This window comes from Phalacrocorax carbo, chromosome 12, assembly GCF_963921805.1.
Source record: "Phalacrocorax carbo chromosome 12, bPhaCar2.1, whole genome shotgun sequence".
NCBI classification, from domain to species: Eukaryota; Metazoa; Chordata; class Aves; order Suliformes; family Phalacrocoracidae; genus Phalacrocorax; species Phalacrocorax carbo.
Genome location: NC_087524.1, coordinates 9,910,359 through 9,922,497, shown reverse-complemented (window position 1 = coordinate 9,922,497; position 12,139 = coordinate 9,910,359).

The window sequence follows — 12,139 nt, the reverse complement described above, 5'->3', positions numbered from 1 at the left end:
TATAAAAAAAGCACAGGTGGGGACAGGGAACTCTCTGCTCAAATTGCTGCTCCCCATGGCTTTTACCATCACAGCTACGGGGTGATTAAGCAATACCTCTGCGCAGAATGTAAGGGGTAGGAAGCAAAATGAGAGAGAAGAGGCTGGTGGGTAATACCAGTAGGACAGTCATGATCATCAATGCTTGTTTCAGCACCCTTGGCAACGAGTGCCTGGGAGACTGCCAGGGCTGGCAGAGCAACAGGGCAGGACTAATTGCTAACGCTAAAGAGTACAGTAAGCCCCTGGCTTTCATTAGCACAACCAAGCGAGAATTCCCCAGTAGAAAAGAGGGCAGGAGCAATCTCTGGGGACACAGCAAGCAAGTAGCGACAAGCAGAGGAACAGTGAGGGTGGGTGAATACTGAAGCCTGGAGGCTACATTGGAAGCTAAGTTGTTTGCAGACCGAAGCAATTTGCCATTTTCACCTGGCCAGGTTTATTGCACAGCGCCTGTAGCAGATCCAGCTTTGCATGGGCTGCTGGCAGGCAGGTCGTGCTGAAGCAGTTGTGGTCAGAGTTGCTTCTAAATGTGTTCCCAGGCAGAGAGAAATAAAAATTTCTCTGCCATTTCCTGTCAGGAGTCTAAATTTAGCCTGTCCAAAGAAACAAATTTGTGACACAGGTCTCTCAGGAAATGACGTTCAGGGTTGAAAAATAACTTCTTTGTAAGGTTGAGCAGGGGGGGAGGATGAGAAGAAAAGGCTGTTGAACAGAGTAAGGTAACTCCCCTGTTAAAATGTCAGAACAAAGCTTTGTAACGCCAGTCCTACGGGCTTGTAAACATGCCTAAACTCGTCTTTACACATCTCCAAGCACTGCTGCTCAGACTCAAAGAGAACCTAAACTGATAAGTGGATTGAATCTTTTGTTCTTCATTTTCCATATTTGTGTGCCTCTTCTCTCTTAAGCCCAAACTGACCCTGAAGCGTTCCCATGGGGTTTAGTTGAACCCAAGCTGAGCTGAACCAAGGAATTTATGGGTTTGATTTCCCTCAAAACAAATTGCTTGGCTTAATTTTCCGACATGCAATATGCTCATTTTGCCCTGAGCACCTTTTAAGAGGTCTGTCCTGCATTTAGGCTGCGAGGTAACCCATTCATACCTATCTGGGGGGAGAAGTGCTCTCTGATTATAAGCTGTGCTCCAGTAAGCCTCAGGGCAGAGATCTTTGTAAGCCATATACCAGTATATATACCAGAGGTATAGACATGTCCCATCTGAGGAGACATGGGTACACAGCATTTCCCTGGATCAGACCTCTGCAGTGATACAAGGAGGCCATGACGTGAATGAAGCACATCATTCCTTGGACTGCCCTCTCTCCCCTGTATTAAATCTTTGCCCACCAAGTACTAGCCCTATCAGTAAAAGGCCACACTCACATTTCATAAAAAAGGTTTCTAAGACAGTTCAGCGCCATCAGCTGTCAGCCAGTAAAAATGTCCTAAGACATTTTAGTGCTGCCCATGTTTAATTCTGCCTTGACTGAAGTCTGGTGGAGCATTCATAGGAAGCAGCTTTAAATGGAGAGGGGTGCAAGTTGGGTTTTGTGGCTTAACGTGAATAACGTTCTTTTAAAATCAAACAGCATATGCCATCTTGGTTACAAACATCTCTTTGGTAATGCCTGTATCTCCATGAGAGCTCCTGAGGAAGGGTAAACTGCCTGTCCTGGACCTCTTTCTTGTGTCCCAGTGCTGTTCTTGCTATTTGCTAACCAGGTGAATTTAACAGATGAACTCGTATTGCCTTCTGCTGGTTTCCAACTGCTCCCTCCACCTCAACTTGTGGTTTTAATATTTTATTATAGGCTTTGTCAAAGCAATGGAATTAGTGGTGGCTTGACAGCAGCCATTGATCTACAACATAGCCTCAGGTATCATTTGCCTTTAGGAAATGTGTTGGTCTAAGGTTATTATTTTTGTTCAATAGCTGAATGTCTTCTAAGGGGAGCTGTTGGGAGTTCATGCTTTAGTGTGTAGCAACCATAGAATACGGCTTCTCTCTCTCCAACTTGCTCTGTATACAGGTCTTATGGGGGTATAACGATCTATTTCAGCAAAAAGAGATCCAAAACTTTATCCACGTATTCAAGCAGCAGGATTTGGTGCTTGGTCGCCAGATGTTTTTAATGCAAAGCCTTTGGAACATTTTCTCTGTGGTGAAGAAATTAGTTTTTTCCACCTGTACCAGTTGAGCTGCTGATCATTGAAGGGTTATTCTCATAGGATCCTATATAGTAAACAGCTTTATTTATTACTTGTCTCTTTTTTTAGGACTGTGTGTGTTTGTGTAATATGTTAGCTCAGAAGCAAAACTGTACTATGCAGATCAGTCTTGGCAATGCAGCTGAGATGGGCAATAACACCAAAACTCTCCAAACTAAGGTCTTCCTTGACTGACAATGCTGTATTCAAACCGCTGCTTTTATAGCAGGACACTGTTGAATTTGTATAGATCTTCTCATGCAGCTTTATTTATAATAAAGGAAGTATTGTACAAAATCTAAAGAAGTCTGGGGTCTTTTTCTAGTTCCCCCAAAAAGGTTTCTGAGAAACTTCCTGAGAAAAGGTTCCCCCAAAGTTCCCCCAAAAAGGTTCCTGAGAAAAGCAGAAGGATGGAGTGCCCAGTGCAAGCCTAGCACAGTGAGCCAAATAACAAGAATCCCTGTGATTTCTGACTGTCTATAGAAATTGTTCCAGAATAAGATGCAATGTGAACATGAAGTGGAATAGGTATTCCAGAATAATGCCAGGGATGTCAGACTTCCTGACAATATGAATCCACAGGAATTCGAAACAATTATTCTGGATATCTCTGCTCAAAAACACCCTTTTGCACAAGCCCTAAATATTGCTGATTGATAGATGTTGCCCTTATTGGCTGAACCAGAAATCTCCTGACTTTCTAGTTCAGCTAGAGGAATCCTCTTTACCTGCTTGTTTTACAGGTATTCACAGCCAAGTTCCAGCAAGCACCCACCACCACTTAAGCCTCCTGCTTAACCTCTTCCCCTGGTTTAAGGGAATGGCATCTCCTCATTAATATTCTAACGTGCTCTGGCTCTGGAAAGAAGTCCAGAGGCAGTTATGAATTCATATAATAACACCACCACTGTTTCATTGGTGACATGTCTTCTAGCCCCATAGAATGCTCTGCACACCTTTAATTAATAACTCTGCCTTCCAGTGACTGCTGGGGCTGAATCAGCACTGAAGAGGTCTGAGAAGCAGCTGCCTTAAGAGTTGCAGCACAAGTCTACCTTGCCAGGAGTTACAATTTCACAGGGTCAACCACACACTGCAGTAAATGGAGCTTGTGAGTGAGATCCTGCTGTGGCCCAGGATCATCAGCAGTTTTGGTTGTTTTAGTGCAACTTTGTTATTTAAATAACAACCCCCAAAATAAACCCAGGGTGCTCTAAAGCTCATTCTGACAAGCTTAGTATCGTTTTCTCCATTGAGCTGTTGATTTCCTGGCGCACTTTTTACTGTTTCTGTGTTGCCATATAACAGAAGGGGGTAACATCAGTACAAATCCTTTTTCAGAAGGACAATTAGATTTTTGGTCCATGCCATGGCCATTATTATAGCATTATCTGCCATAGTAGGCAGATGCAGAGACATAGAGAGGCCAATACCAGCCACTAGAGATTGGGTTCGGCCACCTCTTCTAGTAGTAAAACAGTTTTCCTTTAGGCTTTAATCTGGATTCTTTCTTCAGAGATTCAAATTCTTGTTTTCCTTATTTCCAGGCTTTCTTAAAGCCCCGATTCCAATGTGCTGATTTTTTTACAGAATTTTTTTTTCATTAGAAATCTAGCAGCCTAGAGTTTCAGCATACAATTATGACTACACTGCAGTCCAGGAATGTGCTTCCTGCACCTGTAGACAATATTCCTAGAGATGGACAAAAGCTCCTGAGGTAACAACCACCTGGCAGCTCAGATCTTAAATATGTGCTTTATAGCTGGAGATTTAGCTAGCGTGCTTAGACATGGCTAGCTGTTTATGCTTGGTTGGTGTGTAAAGTCACTGTCCTGGGAAGTCCTTCACTCCTCAAGCAAAGTGACAGATGATCCCAAGCTTGGCTAATGAGCACATGAACTTGAACTGAGAGTAAACCTCTAGGTCTTGTCCTCTCAGGCTCAGCAATATGCAATTGCCTTTCACTTGCAACCGTATTTATAAAAAAAAAAAAAAAAGGAGCTGCCTTTTATTAAACATTGTACCTCACCAGCACAGTATGGGGTTTGTGCACTGAAGGCGCTGCATCATGGACCTGGAAATGGCATGCAGAGCAGCCATTCCCTCCCGCTGCTGCATGGTTAATTGCTCTGTGTCATGTTCCAGGTCTTTCTCCAACATTGTTTCTTCTAAAATCAAAACTCCCACGAGAAACTTCACAAAAAAAAGGCTGATTTTTTACTTAGATTTAGAAAGCAGCACCATCTATTCTAGCCAGAGGCATCTATAATCTCAGCTTTTATTACCACATTAAAATAATCCCTAAGAAGAGAGATGAGTTTGTAGCTGTGTACTTCGACATTTTTTTCAACACATTAAGAATAAAAAGGTGAATATGGGGAAGTTACACAAAGCAAATCAAGTCTGTCACATGCCAGAAAATCTCCACTGGGTCTTGGCTTCTGATGCTGTCAGGTCTATGTGGGAAGCCAAATGCAAGATTAAAACAACTAACACATAGCAGAGTGAATATCTCCGCTGCCCTAGTTTAGTAGATGATCAGACCTTAAAGACCTGGGTATTTTTGCTTTCAATACCCATATGTTATTTAAATGTTTTAGATCATAGAAGCTGACTCAATAATTATGGGGAGAGGTTTTAGGCATTTACAATTTCACTTTTGGGGCAAGAATACATGTAACATTTACGTCCTTCTCCCTTACTGTCCAATAAAACTCCTCTTTTGGTCATCAAAAGCTTCCCACAAAGTCTCCTTGTAACACTTAAAATAAAGACTTTGGCAGTTTACATCTGTATCTCTAAGCTGTAAACTCAGAAGTCACAGTAACTGTCTATTATTCTACGTTAGGGCCTCCAATCTGGCACCGTAAAGTTGCTGTGACGCTGGGCATTGACTGCCACTTCATTTGAAAACTCCAGAACAGCATTTTAAATGCTGGAAATTTGGAAATCCATCAAATAAAAGACGACAAGAATAACAAGTACCATATTAACTGTGAAACCTTTCATTTTAATGAAGGTTTTCAAACACAGTTCAAAGTTCTTTCAGTTTCCCAGAATTCCCAGATCACCTGAGTTCACTGAAGTCCATCATTAACAACCCTCTCCAAACCCCCTGAGTGAGGGGTACACACCTCTCTCAGATGAGTTCTTTCAGACAGGGCTGTTTCAGCTGCTTGCTCTCTACTAGGAGCTCTCTCAGGCAGACCATCCTGCCAAAAAGCCCGAGCTGAGTCACATCAGCATTTAGGTGAATGTTCTAGCACAGATGCTGTAGCATGTCTCTCCAGTGTGATGAGCTGCTGTACCTGCTACAGCCTGGTCCTCTCTCGACACAAGTATCACCATGACATTTTGGATTGAAATCAAGTTACCCCTGTGTGGTACCCGACTTTTGGGAAAACTCAGAAATAAAAAGCTTGTGAGTGCAGGTCCAGTCTTGCACCCCTGGTTGCTCAGCACAGTGGCAGACTTCACTGGACAGGTAACAATTGCAAATGCCATAAGCAGCCTTTTCCACAAGCACAAGAAAAAGATTTCCTTTTATGCACTGCCTGGATATGTAACTGTTATACTGGGCAGTTCTTATGGATTTGACATGAAACACTCCTGTACCTCACACCCTTCATGGTAATCAGGCACATAATTCTGATGTGTGGCTAATACTAAAGATCCACAGACCTTAGGAAAATTGTTTATTCCACACAGGAATGCATTTCTGTTTCTCAACTCTGCACAATGTTGTTTTTCTACTATGCAAATCAGGGTGATGTTTGTGTTGATACAAATTAGTACTTTTCAAGCGTTAAGTCATCCAGAGAGGCAGGCAGCACAGTAAAGCCAGGAGAATAATTCATAGCTAATAATTTATGTAATTACTTTTTACCACGCATGGAAACCCACAAGCAAGGACAGAATCTCCTTTACTTCAAGTAGGCATAAGAGTCTGTGCTGTAAAAAAGCAAGAGCAACCTCAGAGGATATGACGACCTACTGGCATGCTAACATTAATTTGGTCAGGTACCACTCGCAGTCAAGGTGGGAGCACTGGTCTCAGAATGGGATACTGCTCAGGCTTTGCCCACTTGAGCAGGTTTCATCCTCTCTGCTCAACTCTCTAATGTTTCTTTGCTTGCAGGTCTAAAAGCTAACTCAGGTCTGTCCCCAGGCGCCACTGGCACAGTACCTGGTATATGTCCTGTATTTATCTGGATTGTGTTTCTTAGAAAGAGAATTTCTCAAGGTACTGGTTCAGTGGCTCCAACCAAACATTTGAGCTGTTGTACTCCTTCCAAGTAAAATTTCAGGCAGTCCTGCCTTTTTCTAAAATGATTAATTCATTATGGCAACATAACTAGGTTATTTTTAGCCAGCTTCCTATGCCGTCAGTGTGTACATGTGTATGGGGGCCTGGGGGTGGCGGGGAAAGGAAGAGGAGGATCTATCCCTTCATCTCCTGCCAAATAACTTTTGAATCCATCAAACAATTTTAACCATATTTGTCATATCTGTCGAGAGCTCAGAAATACTTAGCTCCAATAAATTTGAGGCAAGCATGCAGATGGATAGAGGGTACACGCTCTCATAATGCTGAGAAAGCACACAAGTGATCTTTTAAACTTCCCCAGTGCAGTAAAGGGCAGTTGGTACTCATGCCTTCCTAGACCTAAAGAAACAAGCTGTGAGGAAACAGGGTCGTGTTACCTCTGCTACCCTCAAAATGATCCACACAGCTTTGTAGGTGAGCCTTGAGAGAAGATGGAGGTGACAAACAGAAAATCCTATCGTATCTATTGGACAAGTCTGGTCCCAAAACAGAAGTGTGAACAAGCCCGTGCTGTGCATCAATTAATGTTACAGTGTTCTTCAAAAGAAATTTCACTTTCTAGTTATGTTACATTTAGGAGTGTCAACTTGGACCCCTCAGGTGCGAGCAAAACCTCTGTCTGCAGAGGCCTGAGGGACTCTACAGAGCAAAGCTTTTCAGTTGTTTCCAGAGGTGCTGCCTTTGAGTAAAGACACTGAGTTTTTAAGCAATTATGAATCTGTCTAGCTAAAACCAGAACTTATCCAAACTTTTAGAGGAGAAAAAACCCCAAAGGATCAGCAATTTCTGTCTTGAAGGTAGTATCTTAGCTTTATTGATCTACTCTGAGGTGGAAGTGCAGGAGGTGCTGAAGTGAAGCATTTAAATACAGCCCTCACTGTTTAGGCATTTGAGTGCTTATAAAATTTCTGACTGTGGCACTGTTAAAAATTGTGCACAGGAGTTAAGACTAAAACCCCAATGAAGTTCTTAAAAGTATCTTAGGCACTCTGCGGGAAAAGGAGTCAATTTGCATCTACCAACAGACCCACAGCCATTAACAGTCTCACCTCAGCAAAGTTTTAATCGTGTGTAAGGAGCCAAGACTATAAATTCCTGTCTGTATTGTGGTACTTTCCAGAAGTGCTGCAACACTTACAATGTCATTGGAAATCCAGTTAGGCACCTTTCCACAGACAATCTAACAGTCGGGATCCAACACTGCAACACAGGCCCAGTGGGCAGAGCTAGTTAGAACTGGGATCAGTAAACCACATTGCTCACAGCCTGACTCAACAGTCACTTCACCTCCCGAGGTGCATTAAGGCAGAAATTCATGATATCGCTCCTAACCTTCAAGTCTTGCTCTCTAGCCCTCTGCTGGCAACCAAACAGCACAGAGGGATTTCCCAGATCCACAGGGAGATACTACTTAGCTCACTAACATGTTCCAGGTCTCATCCCCGCCAGCTTGCACCAGCCAGGGCAGGGCAGCCCTGGATGGTTCTTGGGCCTGTAAGCATGTGACGCACAGTAGCTCTGCCTGGCCTCCGTCACACAGGCATTCCCACGGGACAGAGGTGTTCTGCGCTGTCAGCGCAATATTCCTGCCAGTTCAGTTCACCTTCAGGGTTATCACATCATGTCAGTATTATGAAGCTCCTGGATGCAAAACTAGAGAAAAGCAAGGCTTGCCCACATGCAGGTTTCGCCCAATGGCCCCGCACCAACTCGCCTGCCAGACCCACACCTGCTTTGGAGGCAAAAAGTTTAATCCAGAGCAGATACACACCAGCACAACACAACCGAGCTATATAAAGCGTATGAAGAGGAAGTGAGAGGCACCAAGCCTGTGGGTTTGAAGGCATGGGTTATCAGAGTTGCCTTCCCACAAAGAGAAACAGCTGATTAATCACCCTGCCTTAGCTATTACAAGAGGAGGCAGACTCTGCTGTGCCTGTTTAGGCTTGGAAGCAGAGAGCTGTGTGATGAATGTAGAGGAAAAAAACCAGCCACACACAGACTTGTGGATTGGCTCAGAGCGCATTCCTGTTGAGAGCTCCCTTCTGAGGATGGTTTGAGTGACAGGAGGAAAGGCACAAAAGCATCCTTTGGGGAAACGGAAATGTATAGAGAGCTGCAGGAAGGACAGTATTAAGCTATAATGTCTCACTGTTGGTCTTCATTGATTCTTCAGGTGGTCTGAAGTTGACAGCTTTTTCTCCTCTTCCCAACCCTCCTATGCCTTTGCTGTGCAGACACATAGGTGACTCATGCAAATGGTTTGTAGCTTACAGGAAACACTGTCTGCTCCCTACTCAGCTTGTGGCTGTGTTTTGCCCCTTTTCTTCACTCCATTTCCCCTGGCGAGATGGCTTTTTCCATCAGCTTTGCCAAGAGTGGTGGTTCTAAGACACAAACCTGCAGCACGTGCTGTAACTCTCAGACTGCCTCCTGCACATCAGAAAATGGCTGTGAAGAGCACACAACAGGCTCAGTACATTGGTCCCTTGATAGAAGCTGCACCCTAACTTCTTCATGGACTCTACAGTGTTACTGCACAATGCTAAACAGCTGTCACACTCCACCCCAGACACAGCTGCATCTCACTGACAAGCTTTAAAATTCTTGTTTTAACAAATCAGCAAAGTGTTTTAGGAGGGGAAAAAAAATAAAAAATCCTAACAGCCTCACATGGCATAACTAATTTACTCAGCTAAATCAGCAACTGCCATCCCTGTTGGCTTTGGACCAGCAGCAGCAGAGACTGCTTCAATCATGTAGAAATTGGGGACGGTTTAGTAAAATTGTATCTGATCTCATGACTGTAAAGAGACTGCATTTTCATTAGCCATTCCCAAGCGAAACCAATGTCTGAGGAACAGAATGGTGAAGTAATTGGGCTACTAGCAGAGAAAGGAGACAGGATAAGAAACAGCCAGTCCTCAAACCTTGATAACGTAGGGGAACATTACAGATGCCACAACAGTGGAAAACTGGGGAGAGCAGGCCCGGGAGACACTGTGCCAACTACACACGCCTAGCACACACACTCACACACAGCCAGGCGCCTCTGATGAGCAGGACAGACAGCTGTTAAATGAAACATGGCAAGAAGCTGAGATTAAATGAATCATGGCAAGAAGCTGAGATTTCCTTTCTCTTCCTTTTTAATTGATTAGAAAAAGCAACAAAGCCACGGGCACCTATATGGAGTTCACATAAGTGTTTTGGGTGTCCCTATTAGGTGCCATTTAAGCCTTTTCAAACCGGTATCTCCGGTTATTACCACTTCCAGCACAAGAACGACAGACCCTTCTAACACCTCCCTGGAGAAACTCTTCTCAACAATTTCCTCAAGCAAGGGCCTTCTCTCATAGCCACAGCCCCATTCACCCAAGTTCCCATCCAACTTACCCAAAACTCAGAAAAACCTTCCCAGATCTGATAGCCTGGGATCCCCATCCCTCCCTCCCTCCATCTTGGCTCCCTTCCACCTGGCTCTCAGCTTCAATATCAAGGATCCTAAAATGATAATGAAGAACAAGAGGCTGGACCATGCCTTGCATTACAGTACTAGCAATCACCTCAAGTGCACTGGTAAAGACACAGCGACATGCTACAAATGCAGGACAGAACGAGGCCCAGTGCCTTGCTAATCTGAAGTATCTATCCATCATGCTCCTAAACTCACTATTTCTACAAGACAGCCTCCATCCTTTTTTGTGCAACACTGAATTTTATTTTTTCTTTAACCTGTGCTGAGAGCAGTTATATTTGGTGGCACAACAGGGAACAAAAGAAAAAAATTACCATTGTTTTGGAAGCAATAGCACCACCACCAACCCTCATTACCAAAATATGGAGTAGAAAGTGAGTAAATACAGTACTTGCTGTACCATTTGATCCATAGATTTTAAGGAGAGCTCTGACTAAAGGGCAGAGCTGTTCATCTGCTTAATCCTTTTATTATTAACTTCCATCATTTTCCTGTTGACCAAAACTGAAGATACATGTTTTCTTTTCTTGGCTTCTTTACACTAATATGATGTATCCTTTACAGCCACCCGCCATGAAAAGGGAGTGCCAGTCCATTTCACATAACTATTCCTTTCCTTTGAAGACTAGGCCAAAGCATTGCATATTCATTACCACATCAAGAACACTTTGCCTGAGGCCTGCATTTCTTGGTGCGCTGTAATGAGTTCAGGACCCCAGTTGTCTGCTTGGGGATTTAGAACACTGATATTTAATACTAAATTATAAGGCAGAATATTTGGGGTGTTTTTTTTGCTGAATTAGCATATTTATAATGGTACACTCTACAGCCACTAACTAAAGATGGGGAGAGCACATCTCTCTGTTTGGACAACACAGTTTCTGGGTTACAATGGTCTGGCCCTAGCCAGTTCAGTTTTTGGATGCCAGTCTCTGCTCTTAACCCACGACTGGATCTCCGTAATGTCCTATCTCCTACTAGCATCCAATAATACACTGGAGCAAACTGCAACATATTCCTACCATGTTCCTAGAAGCCAACTTAGTGCCTACTATGCCAACAGCTTTAACAAGCCCTACAAAAAACAGAGCAGCTAATAAAACCAGAATGTTCTGCAGTTAATCCTTGGAAGTTTGCCATTGAGATCCCACCAACACCATTTCAGGGATAGTGGCTTCAGCCAAGCTCAAACCCTGCTTTCTAATGAAACCATATAGATCCACATTCTGACAGCATACCTCACAGTTTTATGCTCCCTCTGGGTTCTCTACTGACAATCTATAGAACGTGTACAGCATCAGATCTGGACTGGGAGGTTTTTTAAAGAACATCAGCTTTCTGGAAGGAACAGCAGAGTAATTAGTATTTCTCCAAGTACTGCCAGATGTGTTTAAAAGCCACAAAGATAAAAAGGAGGGGAAAACCTGCATAGCTTGAATTAAAGCTAGTAAGAGCACAAACAACCCCCTTTAATAGCTGCAAGCTGACAGACCAAGTTCCTGCTAATTCTTTTTCCTCATCAAATCTGTCTTTCTTATCTGCTTTCCTACTTGAAGTTACACAAGCATGCACGTCCTCAGTTACTGCGCTGGGGTGGAGTATGTTAAAGGTAAAAAATGATTAGTCCAGTTTTCCTCCAGAAAAGCTCCAATACACTCAGTGCCTCAATTACCAGGAAAACTATGAACCACTACTCTCTGCTATGCTGCCTTACCTCACTGCAACGGGAGACTGATAGGAAGTCTTGTGCATCTCATGACAACCACCTCAGCACCACAGGAACCACAGCCCTGTCCTTAAGCATACTGCTTTGCCTTGTTTCTTTCTGCATGCTTATTCCCTGGAATTATAGCTACTTTGGGTTGTTAGTAGTCTGACAGAGAAAGACATACACAGCTGAGCAACATCAGAATTGGTCACAGTTCTTTTAATGCCTCATGTGGAGAGAAAAAAAGAAAGAAAAAAGAAGAAAGAGAGGGAGAAGTCTTTCCTGTGACTACTTTTGATTCAAATAATCTTGTCCTCACTCTGCTATATTAGCATATAGGATAGCCTCAAAAAGACATCCAACTGCAAAGCTCTGA